At 41.6% G+C, this 16,406-nt stretch overlaps 1 protein-coding gene across 2 annotated transcripts in view; it reads right to left on the bottom strand.

Moving 5' to 3' along the window:
• The window catches only part of TAFA3 (TAFA chemokine like family member 3), a 112,572-nt gene that overhangs the window by 58,558 nt on the left and 37,608 nt on the right, over positions 1–16,406 (bottom strand). The gene's annotated exons all lie outside the window — the stretch shown is intronic.

A 16,406-nucleotide genomic window follows, 5' to 3' on the forward strand; every position in this document is an offset into this window, starting at 1 on the left:
ATTAATTGAGTTGTTCCCAAACATACTAGGGAGAAACTGACTAGAAAGTTAGGTCAGATAGGTGTGGCTAGAGAACTATCTATCTCTAAAACCAGATCAAAAAAACTCTCAATGACATAACCAAGAAAGGTCAGATCACACACAAAAAAAGAACAGTAGTAAATGAAAAGCAGCTGGAATGCTTTCCTTTCCTAATAAGTGAAAACCAGAAAACAGCAGTTAGGACACCACATATGAAGTTTAGCTGGACCCACTTTTAAGATCTATGTGCAATTATAGGCAAGAGAGTGGACTGATTCAGTGAGTGGGAAATAGAATAGTTAATGAAATTAAAATATATTGACGTTTTGATACAGCATGATGAAAGAAGCCTGAGGTTTTGCAATTATTTTTAGAAAAAAATCTGAATATTGGGGAGAATTGAAATATATACATTAACTTGTATAAAATATACAGAAATAAATAAATGACACAGGTACTCCATTCTTAGTACTCCAAAACCTTGTGAAAGGCAAGGATGGATCATTAACCTCTAGATCGGGGTTCCCAACCAGGGGAGATGATATTCCAGGGGGTGTAAAAACTTGGGTTTTCAAAATATGTATATGCATAATTCGCTGACGTTATTTTGAACTTTTGTAAGGCATGCGAGAATATATCAGAAGGGTTCTAGGGGTGCGGGGTATAGAAAAGATTGGGAACCACTGCTCTAGATTAAGAGAAAAAAGAAATTCATGAACAAGGAAGAAGTGAGTCAACTTACCCACAGAAAGAAATCATACAGTTGAGTTAGTCCTATGTCTAGAGGAATTATAATGTTCTGGTGCTATCTGATATCATACATAAAAATCTATCAATTATAGGATATTCAGAAGTCAGTTTGGCAAATAAAGGATATACGACAACTTTCTGTATGGGCTGGGAAGTATGGAGTATTTAAAAGATTTTATTTCATAATCCTTTTAAAATGATTTGGATACATTTAAAAATATATTGGGGGAAAAAGTTCCCAATTTTATTTCCACATTTTAATATCTGTAGGTTGGCAGAAAAGAGCGAGTGTCTAAATCACTAGAGCCTGTGGCAACTGAGAAACAAGCCACGAACAAGTCTTTATTTCTGTTTTTCACATTTTGATCTTTAACTAAGAAATGACTCATTGTCCAAGAAATGCAAAGAACAGCAAGCAGAGAAACAATCCTGTCCAATGCAAACACAATTTACCAGGGATGGGGGAAATGACAGCTTCACAACCTTGCATATTACCTGCTGGGATTTAGCAGAGTCTGAAGAACTACAGAAGCTATAAAATTTTAATGCCCAATTTGAATTTATTAACACTGAGACAGAAAGCAAGTGCATGTTGCTTGTAGTGATATAGATTCCCAACTGGACACAGAGCCAACTCACAACTCTTTCTGATCAAAACATGAACTGGATTTCTCTCATGATTTATTCCTAAAACAAATGTACATAGCAGCAATGTTTAACTTATTTGTTATCAACCTATTACTCTATCTTGTTGGTTTCAGGGACTGGATTATCGGCAGGAAGGACAAGGGAGACGTGTCTTCAGTAACAGGTTGTTTATTCAGTTAGCCCGGACAACAGAACAGGGAAAAACAAGCCTTATATAGGCAGCCGTCAAACGGGACAGCAAATCAGCTGGGCGCGTTTTCCCGCCAAGAACAGGGGGCCAATCGGTCAGCTGTTAGGGCAGAATCTCCCCAGAGACAACGCTAGCGCGTTAGTTAGGCAGGGGAATCCCTTCAGCTGGTTTTGGCACGCGGCTGGCGTTTTGACAGCTCGCCGACGCTACTGCGCATGCGCTAACTTTGACAGCTTGCGGCGGCCGCCGGGGGCCTGCCGTGGTTTTGACAGTTCAGTCGGTAATGCGCATGCACGCCGTTTGACAGCTGTCAAACGGCCGCGTGTGCTTGTAGGCCGCGTGGGCGGCTGCGCGCACGTAGTCTTTTGACAGCTGTCAGTGCGGCCGCATAAAAAGCGGCCTATGACAGCTGTCATTGTGTTTGAATATAATGCACCCCTTTCCCCCCCCCCTTGAACTGAACACACAACTTGGAGTAACTTTCAACTGGTGTTGGAACTGCTCGGCGAACTTCCGGCCCATTCGAAATCCGCTAAGTATGCTGGCGGCCTCTTCTGACGAGTGGATCTGCGGGGTGCAGGTGCTTCTATGGTTTCGGGGGCTTCTACGGGGGGAATGGGCGGAGGGTCTGTGTGGCACGGAATTTCTTCCGGGTAGTCGGTGCTGGGGGGTTCCCAATTTTCGGCCGCCACTTCTGGCGTGGAGGAGTTGGGGGGTGACCGGGGGCGAAGCTGGTCTGCGTGCCTCCTAAATGTGAGTCCCCCGCCCGCGTTAATGGTGTAAGACAGGGGGCCGGTTTGATCGAGAACCACCCCCTGGGTCCATTTATCCCTTCCCCCATAATTTCGGGCCCAGACATTTTGTCCCTTAGAAAATGTTTTGTGTGGCAAGTTGTTGGTTTTTTCGGCCGCTGGCCTGTCTGGGTGTAGTCTATCGAGTCGAGTGACCAGTCGGCGACCCCATCTTAGTTCTGCTGGAGATTTTCCGGTGGTGGACACGGGAGTGGTGTGGTGAGCGAGGAGGAAGCGGGCGAGTCGACGGTGCCAGTTCCCGACGATCATTCTGCGCAGAGAGTCTTTGGTGGTCTTCACCATGACCTCTGCGAGGCCATTACTGGACGGGTGGAACGGAGCCGATGTTGCGTGTCTAATACAGTTCCTCCTCGTGAAGATCTGGAAGTCACGGGAGGTAAATTGAGGCCCGTTGTCAGTGATTATGACATCTGGTAGACCGTGGGTGGCAAAAACTCCCCTTAATGCTTGAATGGTGGCCTCTGATGTGGTGCTTGAAACCGGGAGAACCTCCAGCCATTTAGAGTAACTATCTACAATGATTAAAAAGGTTTGTCCCTGGAACGGTCCTGCGTAATCGAGGTGGATGCGGGACCAAGGATTGGAAGTGGTTTCCCATTTGTGAACTGGGGCGTGTTTAGGGGAGGGTCTGGTTTGCTGGCAGAGATAGCAGCCGGCTACATGCTGCTCAATGTCCCTGTCTAAGGATGGCCACCAGATATAGCTGCGTGCCAGGGCCTTCATTCTTGAAATGCCAGGGTGGCCCTCATGTAGTGTTTGGAGAACTCTTGCTCTGTGGCATGAAGGGATTATTACTCTGCAGCCCCAAAGGATGCAGCCTAAATGTGTTGAAAGCTCTTGTCTTTTTGCAAAATAAGGTTGGATGGGGGGTGAAGGGCAGGTGGATTGCCAACCTGATGTGACCCATGAGAGTACCCTGCTGAGGGTGGGGTCCCTGGTTGTGGCAAGTGCGATGTCTTTAGCTGTTACTGGGCATTCTGTGAGTTCTTGTATGGCCAGGACTTGGCCGGCTGGGGCTGGATCAGGGTCTATTTGGGGCAGTGGGAGCCTGCTAAGGCCGTCTGCGTGGGACATTTCCTTTCCAGGCTTGTAGATTAACTGATAAGAGTAGGCAGAGAGGAATGTCGTCCAGCGGAGCATTCGCGGGGATAAAATTTGCGGGGTCTGGCGGTCCCATGTGAATATGCCCAGGAGAGGTTTGTGATCTGTATAGATTGTAAAAGGTCTGCCGTAGAGGTAATCGTGGAATTTTTTAATTCCAGCTACAATAGCCAGGGCTTCCTTATCTATTTGCGCGTAATTGCGCTCGGTTTTTGAGAGTGTCCTGGAGTAGTATGCGATTGGGGCTTGCGTGCCATCGTTAAGGGAATGGCTGAGGACTGCCCTGATGCCATAAGGTGAAGCATCGCAGGCGATGCATAGAGGTTTGGTTTCGTTGTAGTGCGATATGGTTGTATCGCTGGAAAGTAATTGTTTTAGCTGTTTGAAGCTGTCATTATGAAGTGGGGTCCACTTCCAGGGGGCCCCTTTGTCCAGGAGTCTATGAAGGGGTTCTGCTATTGTGGCTTTTCCGGGCAGAAATGAATGGTAAAAATTTAGGAGCCCTAGGAATGCCTGGAGCTCCGTTTTATTTTTAGGAGGGGGTGCGGCTTGTATTGCTTGTATTTTTGCATTGGTGGGGTGAATGCCTTTGCCGTCTATTTTGTACCCCAGGAACTTTGCGGAGGGTACTCCGATTGAGCACTTCTCACGTTTTAATTTTAAGCCAGCTGCGCGGAATCTTGAGAGGACTTCGTGCAGCCTGGTTGCTAGGGAGTGGGAGGAGTCGCCCGCGATGAGGACGTCATCAAAATACGGGCAGACTCCGGGGATGCCTTTGAGAGTGCGCTCCATGACTTCCTGGAATATTCCAGGTGCCACGGAGATGCCAAATTGGAGGCGGTTCACTTTGAACGCCCCTCTGTGCGTCACTATGGTTTGGGCTTCTGCGGTTTCCCTGGTTACAGGGAGTTGCAGGAAGGCATGTGCCAAGTCTAATTTGGCGAAAATGGAGCCGGACCCTATTTCTGAAAGAACATCTCTTACTGATGGGACTGGGTACGCATGCGGGTTGAGTGCGCGGTTGAGGGTCGCTTTATAGTCCGCGCAGATTCTGACGTCACCATTGGGTTTGACAGGTGTCACTATGGGGGTTTCCCAAGTTCCGCTGTCAGTGGGTTCTAGGACTCCTAGTTTGAGCAAGCGGTCTAATTCCCTGTCTATTTTTGGTTTTAGGGCGAAGGGAACTTTCCTGGCTTTTATTCTAATTGGTCCGACCTCCGGTTTGAACTTGAGGTCGATGGGGGGGGCATTGTATTTGCCCAGTGAGCCGTCAAACACATCCGCAAATTTTTTGCAGATATTTTCTAAGGAATTGGTTTGGATGCGGTTTGTCCCTTCGAGGCGAATGCCTAATGCCTCAAACCAATCTAATCCTATTAAGCTAGTTCTTGGTTGCTTGGTTATTTGGGCTGTTAAGTGGCCTGAGAATTTTTTAAAATCGACTTTCAGGACGGCTTGTCCCTTTAAATCTATTTGCGCCCCTTGAAAATCTGCCAGCAAGACCCTGGAGGGTTGGATGGGAATGCGGTGATTTGTTTTGTTGGCTATCTTCTGGAGGGTGTCCCCTGACAGGATGGAAACGGAGGATCCTGAGTCGACCTCCATTTCACAGGGGATTCCCTGTATTTTGACCCACGTTCTAACCTTGGCTCTTGGGATGTTGTTAGCGGGAGTTTTTGTTAGGGAGCATACGGACCCTATAACTCTTGGTTGAGGGCGGGGAGGGACGGTCCTACCTGCGGGGATCTCGTCAAGGTCGTGGAGGGTCTCCCGGTTTAGGCTGCGACATGCTGATCGGATGTGGCCGGTCTTGCCACAGCCGTGGCACTTCGCGTTCCTAAACCTGCAGGTGGCTCTGGCGTGGCTTCCGCCGCAGCTTGCACACTTTGCCCTGGCGTTGGTCTGCGGCTTCTTCGTGTTGGGGCCCGATTGTCGGTCTTGGTTGCGGCTCCTTTCCCGGCCGGCGGTCATCCGGTTGAAGCGGGAGAGGATCGCATCGACCCCGGATTCGGGCTCTGGCGGCCCTTGGTCGAGCTCCCTGGCCTGATGGACAGAGTTGCCTGAGTTTTCACCAAACGTCTCGGTTTCGTCGCGGTGGCTGTCTTCGAACGCCATTATCTCCAGCGTGAGCTCTGCGAGGTCCATTGTGGGCTTTGCCACAAGCTTCCTCTGCAGACGCGCATTCTGGAGACCGGCAATAACTTGATCGCGGATCCGGTCCTCCAGGTCGGGGAAATGGCATTTGCGGGCGGCGTGCCTGACGGTCGCGATGAAAGCGGTGGAGGTTTCACCCAGCTGCTGCTTCCGTCGGGCGAAATAGAGCCGCCAATACAGTTCTGACCGCCTTGGCATGAAGTGTTTGCTGAGGCGGTCCGTGAGCTCGGCATACGGAATGGTGGCGACCGGGTCCGGGCTGCAGAGGCCAACGGCGACATCGTAAACCACTGGCCCGCTCAGGCATAGGAGCGCGGCGGCCTTGTGGCGGTCCTCCGTGATTTTATTCACAAGGAGGTATCCCTCGACCTGGCCCAAATGCGACTCCCAACCTTCGGGGTGCCGGACGTCGAACTCCCTTATGTGTCCTAAGTTTGCCATTCCGGGTCCGCGGTACTTCGGGTACCTGGAATATTGGCTTGTCCGGTCGGTGACTTAGCTAGTGACTTCAGCGGTTGACCGGACAGCCACGCTCCTGGCCCGTGACTTCAGCTAGTACCGGCATCCCATCCTCGTCGCCAGGTGGATTATCGGCAGGAAGGACAAGGGAGACATGTCTTCAGTAACAGGTTGTTTATTCAGTTAGCCCGGACAACAGAACAGGGAAAAACAAGCCTTATATAGGCAGCCGTCAAACGGGACAGCAAATCAGCTGGGCGCGTTTTCCCGCCAAGAACAGGGGGCCAATCGGTCAGCTGTTAGGGCAGAATCTCCCCAGAGACAACGCTAGCGCGTTAGTTAGGCAGGGGAATCCCTTCAGCTGGTTTTGGTGCGCGGCCGGCGTTTTGACAGCTCGCCGACGCTACTGCGCATGCGCTAACTTTGACAGCTTGCGGCGGCCGCCGGGGGCCTGCCGCGGTTTTGACAGTTCAGTCGGTAATGCGCATGCGCGCCGTTTGACAGCTGTCAAACGGCCGCGTGTGCTTGTAGGCCGCGTGGGCGGCTGCGCGCACGTAGTCTTTTGACAGCTGTCAGTGCGGCCGCGTAAAAAGCGGCCTATGACAGCTGTCATTGTGTTTGAATATAATGCAGGGACCATCTACATCTCACAAGAAACTGCCTGAAGGATTCTGTATGCCAGTGCAATTGTTTTAAATGCACAGAATAACAGCAAAAGAGAAAAGGCTGCTAGGTTTGTGGATGTAAACCTTATTAAAACCTCATGTGTTTCCATTAATTCCTGCTTACAGCAAATGAATATAGTTACATCAAGATGCAAATGAATGACTTGTTTAGAAAAGCATCTTTTGCATCATTATTTATCTCCCAAATATAATATAGTAATCTTACAGGCTCTGATTCAGCATTTTAAGAAGACATAGGGATACTAAACAAGGGTGACATAGTAATTTGTTATAATGGTGGTTAAAACATACAAAAATCTCTGTACGATTAAGATTGAGCATTGTGAAGCTAATAAGATCTAAGTGTTTTAGTGAGTTATACCTATATGAAGCACAGTTGGAGAGCCCAACATTTTGGCATCACAATTTTTCTTTTCTCATCTTAGAATTTCCTTCACAGTTGGAATTCCTCTAGCAATAAGAAATTCTTTAGAAACAGGAATCTTTTAAAACATTATTTGGGGGGGTGGGAGGTGTGTGTGTGTGCATGCGTATGTGTGGGTATAAGTATGTAAACCCAGGACTAATTATTATATATATCATAGTCTGACTTGTGACTGATCTTCAAACTTATGACCATCACAACATCCCTGCAGTCACATGATCACAATCTGGGCACTTAACACACCCAGCATGTATTTATGATGGTTGCAGGGTCCCACATGACCACCATTTGTGACCTTCCACCTGGCTTCTGACAAGCAGACATAGGGAATGGAGAAGACATATCTGCTTCATAATCACAGCAGAAAAATCATAAAATCAAGCACAAACATATGATGACCACTTAATGTCTGCATCACATCATATACAGAATATCTGTATCACATCATAAATTGAGGACTGCCTGTATCACTTTAAGTTGGTAACACAAAAAAGTTAATGTGATTTTGGACAAAAGAAAGCTAGAAGTTGGAACAAGGAAATATAAAATTATATCCATGACAGTGGATGAAATCTGAAGAATTCTTGAATGAATGAAGGTGGGATAGGTCCCACAAAGGAAGGACATCTGTACAACATATGCAAAGATAAGATGAGATGAGATGAGATGAGATGAGATAAGAAGACAAGACAAGACAAGACAAGACAAGATAAGATAAGATAAACCTTTATTGTCATTTTTTTACTGTGGGCACAACGGCACACATCAAAAATGAAATTTAGTTGCCCACTCTCAAAGTGGAATGCATACATGACACACACCTAACCATACTATATACACATATGTATAGACCCACACTCCTACATATACATAACAAATAAATATTTAGCATTTGTAATCAACAGCTTTATTTTATACTATCCCATCAAAAAACATATCTAGGGAAACGAACTGGTTATCACAGTAGTGATATCCCAAGCTTTGGAAATCTCTGAAATGATTTCCTAGGCTTGAATGGCAGGGGAGAACTTTTGGCCTCATACATTTCATTTATGCATGTTTAACGAGCAACTTTATTCTACCCTTGTATTAGTGCTGGTACAATTTTCCTATTTCTATTGCTATTGTAACTGCTGTTTGTCTGAATTATATTGTTAACATTGCTTTAATATTTTATTGCTATTTTAATTGAATTTTGGAAAGCTGATCTGACAATGTTAATAAGGTGGTAAAATCCTATAGTTTCGAACTTTGTTGCTCTATGCTACTACTGTAACTGCTTTCCCTAATGAAGTATCTTAAGATATATAAAACTTCAACTCCCACTGTGCTGAATTATAGTAACTGAAATCCAAGGAACCAGGAGTGCACCACACTGGGAAAGACTGTCAGAGTTCTAAGATCTTTTTCCTTCTTTCATTTAGCCTACATTACCCAATGTCACTTCTGATTGTTCACTTCAAAAATACCTGCTGAAACCACAACAGACAAGCATATATGCACTGAAGCACTTAGATCTGTGTTAAAAATGCATTAATACTATAGCTCCTGTGGAGTGCCATCTGGTGACCTTCTTTAACAACCTGGACCATTTTAGAGAAAGTTGTATCAAAAAAATCGTTTGGAGGGCTGCTGTAAAATGTTAGTGCAGCAACTCATGGATAAAATCACCAAGATCCACTTGGTATTACTTTTGAAATTTAATAAAGTTATAGAAAAAAAAGAAGCTGTCTGTACAGAATTGATGAGGTGGTTAGGCAACACCTTATGTTGTCGTCTGGGAAGAATTTGAGCCTCTTTCTCCTGAGGAAATGGCAGAGTCCTGAGCTCTATCACCTGCAGACTAGACCTTGTCCCCTTTGATCTGTATACCTATTAAGAATTCTGGGGGAAGCATGGTGAACTGAAGACATCTCTGTGTAAATGGAGCTGATGATCACAGCAAAGACCAAATAGATAGGGCGCATTCAATTCTTTGTTTAGTGAAGGTACTTTTCTCCCCAAAATTGTTACACAAAAGGAACAGCTTTACTGAAAGACAACCACAAATGGAAAAAATGATCCTTTTTTGACAATCTCTTTAACATTAGGAAGAATAATTTTGATATATTTGCCTCAATCTAATTGGAGTGCCAGCAACGTATAATCTTCTGCTGCAGTTCCTGTATTGAAGCTGAGGTGAATCCTTTTTTTTTTCCTTTTTCCTTTTCTTCTTTTATAACGAAAGTAAAAAAAATCTTTGTGTGTGTGTGTTAATGTCTTAAAGCCTCTGCTGGAATTTTCATGGAAGGTATTGAAACAAAATATTGAGCTTTGCAAGGATTTTCATTTTTCTACTGCAATTCACCCTACAATATTGAAATATTTTGAAGCCCAATTTTTTTCATCTTCTTGTTTAATTTATTCCAATTAGTATATAATTATTAGTAAAAACTCTATTAATATTTTAGTAATAGTGATATCTAAATATTTTAAAGATTTATGTTCTACTCGAATCCCCAAATCTGTAGCAATTTCCTATTGCGTTTTGGAGGGCATATGAAAACACATCAGATGCGATTTGTGAAAATTAACTGATAGTGCTAACACTTCCACAAATTCTTTTCTTTCTTAATATAGTTATCTGAATGGAAAGAATTTGAGAAAGTCAGAACTAGATCATCTGAAAATAGATTTAAAAAATACATCTAATTACTCAATTTTATCCAGTGAATCTGACTGTTGAATCAAGGTACTATTGCCAGCTGTTTTATAGCTAGATAACTTTTACCCTAAAAGTAAATTATTCTTACTGAGTTTTATTGTTTAAATGTTTCTTTCATATGTTTTTATAACTGAGTTTTTGAATTTTTAAACACTGTATATTGCCTCAATAGCTTTTAGCAAAAAAGAGAGGGGATATAAAATATTAACAATTTTGTTCTCATAAAAAGCAAAATTAATGACTAAATAAATAAAAAGGCAAAAAATGTACTTGCTAATGCAGGTTGCTTTACCAGATCCTCTGGGGGAAAAAAGATCCCAGCATAAGATGATATCTTGATTACACAAAGTCACACAGCAACTATCAGTATCAATTATACTCCTTTACACAGGCAGACAAGTGAAATGAAATCTTGTTGACACAGACCTTCAACAAAGCAAAGATGAACTGCAGGAATTTAGCCTGTAAATTTTAAACAGGATTTTGGTCAACACCCCTAGGCACTCTCATCAGTGGAAGACTATGTGGACATGCTAGCACTGCTCTAAAGCACCCTAGGTTAATAAATGATTCAAAGAAAACTAAGTGATGGTGTGGACAATTTGTAGAGGTCATGTAATGAACATTGCAAACCACTGTGATTTATCATGCATCACATTCTTTCTAGATATTTATTACTGTTTTACTCAGACTGGTGTACTTTTCAACGAGAGACACATTTGTTCTTACATAAAAAGGTAATGAGAGAGGGGAAGAGACCCAGGCTTTGGATCTCAAGATTTGGATCCTCCAAATCTTACTTTTTTTCACAGATTATTACTTGTGTTAGATTATCCTAAAAAAATTATCCACCTCAAGGTGATCTTAAATGAAATTATCCCAAGGAGACTGAAGATAAATAACACAGCAGTTATACTGAAATATAGATCTCAAAGTTAGTTCCTATAGATTGGCAGGAATATTCCAACTACGTGAAGCCATTCATTATTCATTGTACTATTAATTACAGTAAAATTTATTAAATTATTTTCATATAATAAATGTCTGAAGGTTGATGAACAATCTGAAATTTCATAAAGAGGTCAATGAGCTGATCAGCTTGGGGATCCATGCTTTAGTTTGGTCAGCAAGGTGTTGTTGTTGTTGTTGTTGTTGTTGTTGTTGTTGTTGTTAGTGTATGGCCTTGTTGCAGTAGCCAGGAGACCACAATGCTATTACAAAGTAGTAGTTTCATTTGCCAAGGTACCAGTTCTGTTTTAGGACACACTTGTGCATTTTCCAAAGTGTGCCACAGGAGGGCAAGCTGACTTCACACCAGTGGTTTTTCCAGCAGTGTCATCCAAGGCCCCCTCTCTTCCTGGAGCTGCCTCACAAACAGGAACCACAACCAGTAAGGTTCAGAGCCATCAAGAATCTGACTCCCTGCAGAGAGCAACAGCTCATCTCCCCACTGAAGTGGTACCTATATATCTACTTACACAGGATGTGCTTTAGAACTGTTAGGTGGACAGAAGTTGAGGCAAGTGACAGGAGCTCACCCTACCAAGCTTTGCTAGGGCTCAAACCGCTGGAGCTGAGACCATCTCCAGCGTCATTAAGCACTGAGCCACCACACCTCTGCAGGGTTATTCTGACAAAATTTTGAGTCTAAAGAGAATCTTAATTTTAAAGCAATGTTTCTTATGCTGGTAAATTTATTTTATATGTTTATTAGATTTCTATTCTACATTTCATTCATGTATTTAAAAGAGTTTATATGAGGTTTTCTATTCTGTCCCAACAACCTTTTGAGGTGTGTTAGGCTGAGAGAGTGTAATTACTTCAAATCACCTCTTGTGTTTTTATGGTTATGAGTAGAATTTGGCATTCACAGTCTAATCCAGCACCTTCATGATTGTTGTACACAGATTTTTTTATTGGCATACACAAATTCATGAAAGTAATCTGGTTGACGTTTTTGAAATGTAGCCATAAAACTTGTTGATTTTTTTACTTTGTGAATGATCCTGAGAGAATGCTTAAGAAAAGTATTCTACACTCATTGTTACTACATCACAAGACTTGGCATGGTGCTTCTTGCTATGATGCCTTCAGGAAACTGTAGAGACTTCTGGACTAATTCTAGCAAGTTACATTTGTTCTTAAGACTGGCAATTAAAATCGATTTCACAAATATACCATCATAAGCTCAAAAACTCAAAATAATTTGGTTCAATTGAATGGGCAATAATATATCTCTTGAGTAACTAATCAGAGCCATCTGTCTAAATAGACAGTTTAAAATATGTACTCTTATAATTTGCCCTATAAAGGAAATTTGAAGAAAACATTTACCATAATCTTAGTTTTAAGTTGAATTTGAAACAAAGGAATATTGCATGCCAAATATTGTTACCTGTAAAGTACAAATGTAATGGCACTCAGCAATATTACATATCACATCATCACATCTAAATTTCAGAATACAGCCCTTGATTACAATAATCAAAGGAAATTGGTTTCAGCCAAATTCTGTCTTCTGCATATTATTATTGCATATGTCCTATCATGCCCTGGTCTATATAACTTCACTGGTTTTGCTTTGCTCAGGAAAATTAGCATGATGAAAGCTAAATAATTTCAAGTAATAATTTGAAGTAATAAGTAACACATCATCAGAATTTGTACAATGCCTTGAAGTTTTTGCATATCATTAATATGGCTCTAAGAAGAGAGTGGATATAAACAAACCAGCAGCAGAAATAAATCTGAAATGGATGATGTATAAATGGATGCATGCAACACTTGGAGCTACTTGAAATGAATTAAACATTCATAACATTATACTATTTATAATACTGATAACCAAGCAGACAAAAATTACTTTGCAACAGTATTTGCAAGAGATTTTCCAAATGTAGATTTGCAAATTCATGTACAGTAGAAGCTCAATGACTTATAAGAAGTTCCATAGCAGAATCAAATTCATTCAGTTTCATACCTCTCTTTTATTTCACAGTAAAACACAAATTTACAATAAAATACTAATTTGTCTCATTATTTTGCTGTTGTACTCATATTTAAAAATTATGTGGTTTTGGTTGCTTTTTATTAACAACTTGTTTTCCTCCCAGGAATTACTTATTAATCTTATTTAGGGTTCTGAAATCAATTATTTTACTTTAAATATAAGTGCATTTTGATTCTATGTCATAAATGTGATAAAAGTTGAAAAATGATAAGCCTCCAGGTGTAGATAATGTAATTGCAGAAATGTCTAGAAGAATTCTGGTTAATAGGGTATAATGAACAAATTTTGAGAAGTGCTTTATGCTGAACAGGGAATGATAAAACAAGAATTTTATTCTTCAGGCAGTCAGTGTGGAAGCTTATTGTATGTGGGGGAGAAATTATTGTAGGATAAATACACTTGAATTGTGGAACATTTTCTGCAAATATGCAATTGACAGTTGGGTGCTAACTATAAAAAGAATGTAAAATGAAAAGTGTTAATATGTGAAAATAGATTGAATGCTTAGTATATGAGTCAATATTGATCAGGGAATCAGACAAGGATGTATCCTTAGTTCTTAGTTCTATTTATGGATATATATATAAAGAATTTTGTGGAGGTATCAGAAGTAAGTTGGAGATATGAAGATACAATTGTATGCAAAACTTTAGGTCCTTCATGCTGTATACTTTAATGCAGAGCTTTTCAACCTTTTCACAGATTGTACCAGTTTTAGGACATGACAATATTTGAGTACCACCAGTGCTTAACAAGGTGTCAAAAACTTGATAACTAAAAAAGGGGGGGTGATTTTGGGTTTTACTGATTAGATTCATTTGTTATTATAGAAATGGCTAGTTTATATTAGAGAAAAGCAAAAAGTTGAGCTTCAATGTTAATGCTTCCTTCTACTGCAACAGAGGAAGTCTGTTCTTTTTCCCTTCTCCCCCTCACTTTTTCCTCCCCACTGTGTCCTACTATTTGCTTTTGTGTTTTTGTATTTTATTCTATAATCTAATAAAATATTACAAACTATAGAAAAAAAAGTACCCGTTTTAATTTCTGCGGTGGCTGTTCCTTTGCTAAATCACTTTCCCTTTGCACTGACAAATGTATGATGAATTTATCCATGCTTATTAATATACGCCACTACCTGCTAGCTCAGAGGTCTACAAACCTAGCAACTTTAAGACCTGTGGACTTCAACTCCCAGAATTCCTCAGCCATCATGGCTGGTTGAGGAATTCTGGGAGTTGAAGTCCACAGGTCTTAAAGTTGCTAAGTTTGTAGACCCCTGAGCTAGCTTGTTGGCCCTTCTTCCTCTCTCCCTTTTGAACTCTCCTTCCATGAATGCACCTTCCTCCCCAATCCCTTCCCTGTACCCTTAAAGACACAGGAATCAAATGCAAAGCAAGAAAAGCTCATAAAATAAAGAAACACATACTCTGTTTTTTTCCCCCTTTAAACTGCCTCAGGCATGTCACGTGTCACAATGTTGCAATCCACCACTGAAAGGCTCCAGCAACTGGGAAAAGCTTTAGCCTTAAATTAAAGCTTCAAAGAAAACTTTCTAAAAACCATAGACAGACTCAAGATAAGGGGATAAAACTAATTACATTTGTTTAAATGGATTAAACCTACAGAGGTCAACACTTTGGACTCATTGCTAGCCTAAAATACATACTAAAATATTCCAATAACCAAAGCGTACAAACCAAGCCTCTGAATTACAAAACACTGTAAAAACTGTACAAAAATTCTTATGGTAACCCAATCAAGCTGCCAGTTGATCCAGAACTAAATAAACCCATCTCCTTTCTGACATGCTTGTCTGTCAACTTTTCATTTCATCAGTGCTGATTGCATTCTCCTGGCTGGAGAAAACAAACCAGAGGAACTTTTCTTCCAGCAACAGCTGCTGCTTCTTCCCTGTCCCTGTTTCCTCCCTGCCTGCTGAGCTTCTCTTTCCCTGTTGTCTTTTTTTCCCTTTCCTGTCCAAACCACCTCCTTTTATAGCCTCTCCTCTCCTCTTCCCCCCTTTTTCTTCAGTTCACCTCCAGCTCCACGCTGCTTCCGGAAACGCCAATTAGCTGGAGCCAGTCAGCTGGAGCCCTGCTGGCTCCTGGGGCTTCTGCCGAGCCCAGACAGTCTTGCAGCTGCCTCTCCCTCAGGCTTGGGTCGCTTTGGTTCATTCCCCTCCCTCGCTACATTTCTCTAGGACTGTCGCATACCACCTGCAACGTGGCAAAGTACCACAGTGGTACAAGTACCAACGATTGAAAAGCCCTGTTTTAATGAAACCCTAAGTAAACAGATTTCGGTCTTTATATGATACAAAGTTAAACACTATGTCTTACATTTATTTTTTTAATTAAATTTAATGCCACCCATTTCACTCTAGAAAGACTCTCAGGGTAGCTTACAATTAAATGATAAATATCGAAGTATTAAAGTATTAATAATAATAAATACAAGCTAAAAAAACCAAGGGCAAGAATATTACAGAGATATCTTCCCTATTAGTCTACCAGCCATCTCCAATACAGAGCACTCAATCAAGACCCCATCCCATGCAGAACATCCACACAACCAATACTTTTCTGGAAGGCTAAAAAGGTGGGACAGACCTCACTTCAGGTGGCAAGGCAAGCAAGCCACTGCAGAAAAGTTCTCCTCCTAGATCTGACCAGCTGAAACTCTTTAACCAACAGGGTCCTCAGCATGCCTCTTCTGCCAAACTGAGTGAGGTAGGCCAATCCCATTGGGGCAATTTGAGACATAGTTAAAATTTAAGTGCTGTTATTATTTTTTTTAAAAAAATGTAAATATACAGTAGTGGCCAAAATTGTGGAAAACTTTTGGAAAAAGTGTATTTTTGAGGTTTGATGGCTAATAACACCACTTTTTTTGAGTAGTACCATAAAACTATATATCAATGGAAAGATAATTTAATCAAGAATGTAATGCAACATAGTTTGTTCAATTATCTGTACTGTACTCTATGAAACATTATAGCCAAATAACCAGAAAAAGGAAGCACAACTTGCTTAGGTTGATATCAGGTAGCTTTCCTTCATCTGATTGTAGCCAATGAGCATGAGTGTTTAGAGAGCCAATCAGGTGTCATCTTGTTTTGGCAATGAGCCAATCAGATCACAGTAGGATTCAGTTATTGATGTCATGTATTGAAGCTGAGAGGAAGACATTTGTCAGTGTGTTATGTGATCGCTAACAAGTTGGTTGGGGTTTTTTTTCCCTTTCATTTAGTGAGCTTGTAAAACGTAATAAAATTAAAGTAATGGTGCAAAGAATTGACTGGTTGCCCAGAAAGCAACGTAAAATAGTATTACTAAGTGAACAAGGCTACAGTTATAAAGAAATTGGAAGAAAAATTGGTGGAAACTTAACCAAAGGTGGCATTTCTACTGTCCACTATTCCCAAAAGGTTTCCACAATTTTGGCCAC

Source organism: Vipera ursinii (genome assembly GCF_947247035.1).
Source record: "Vipera ursinii genome assembly, chromosome: 3".
Taxonomy (NCBI): Eukaryota; Metazoa; Chordata; class Lepidosauria; order Squamata; family Viperidae; genus Vipera; species Vipera ursinii.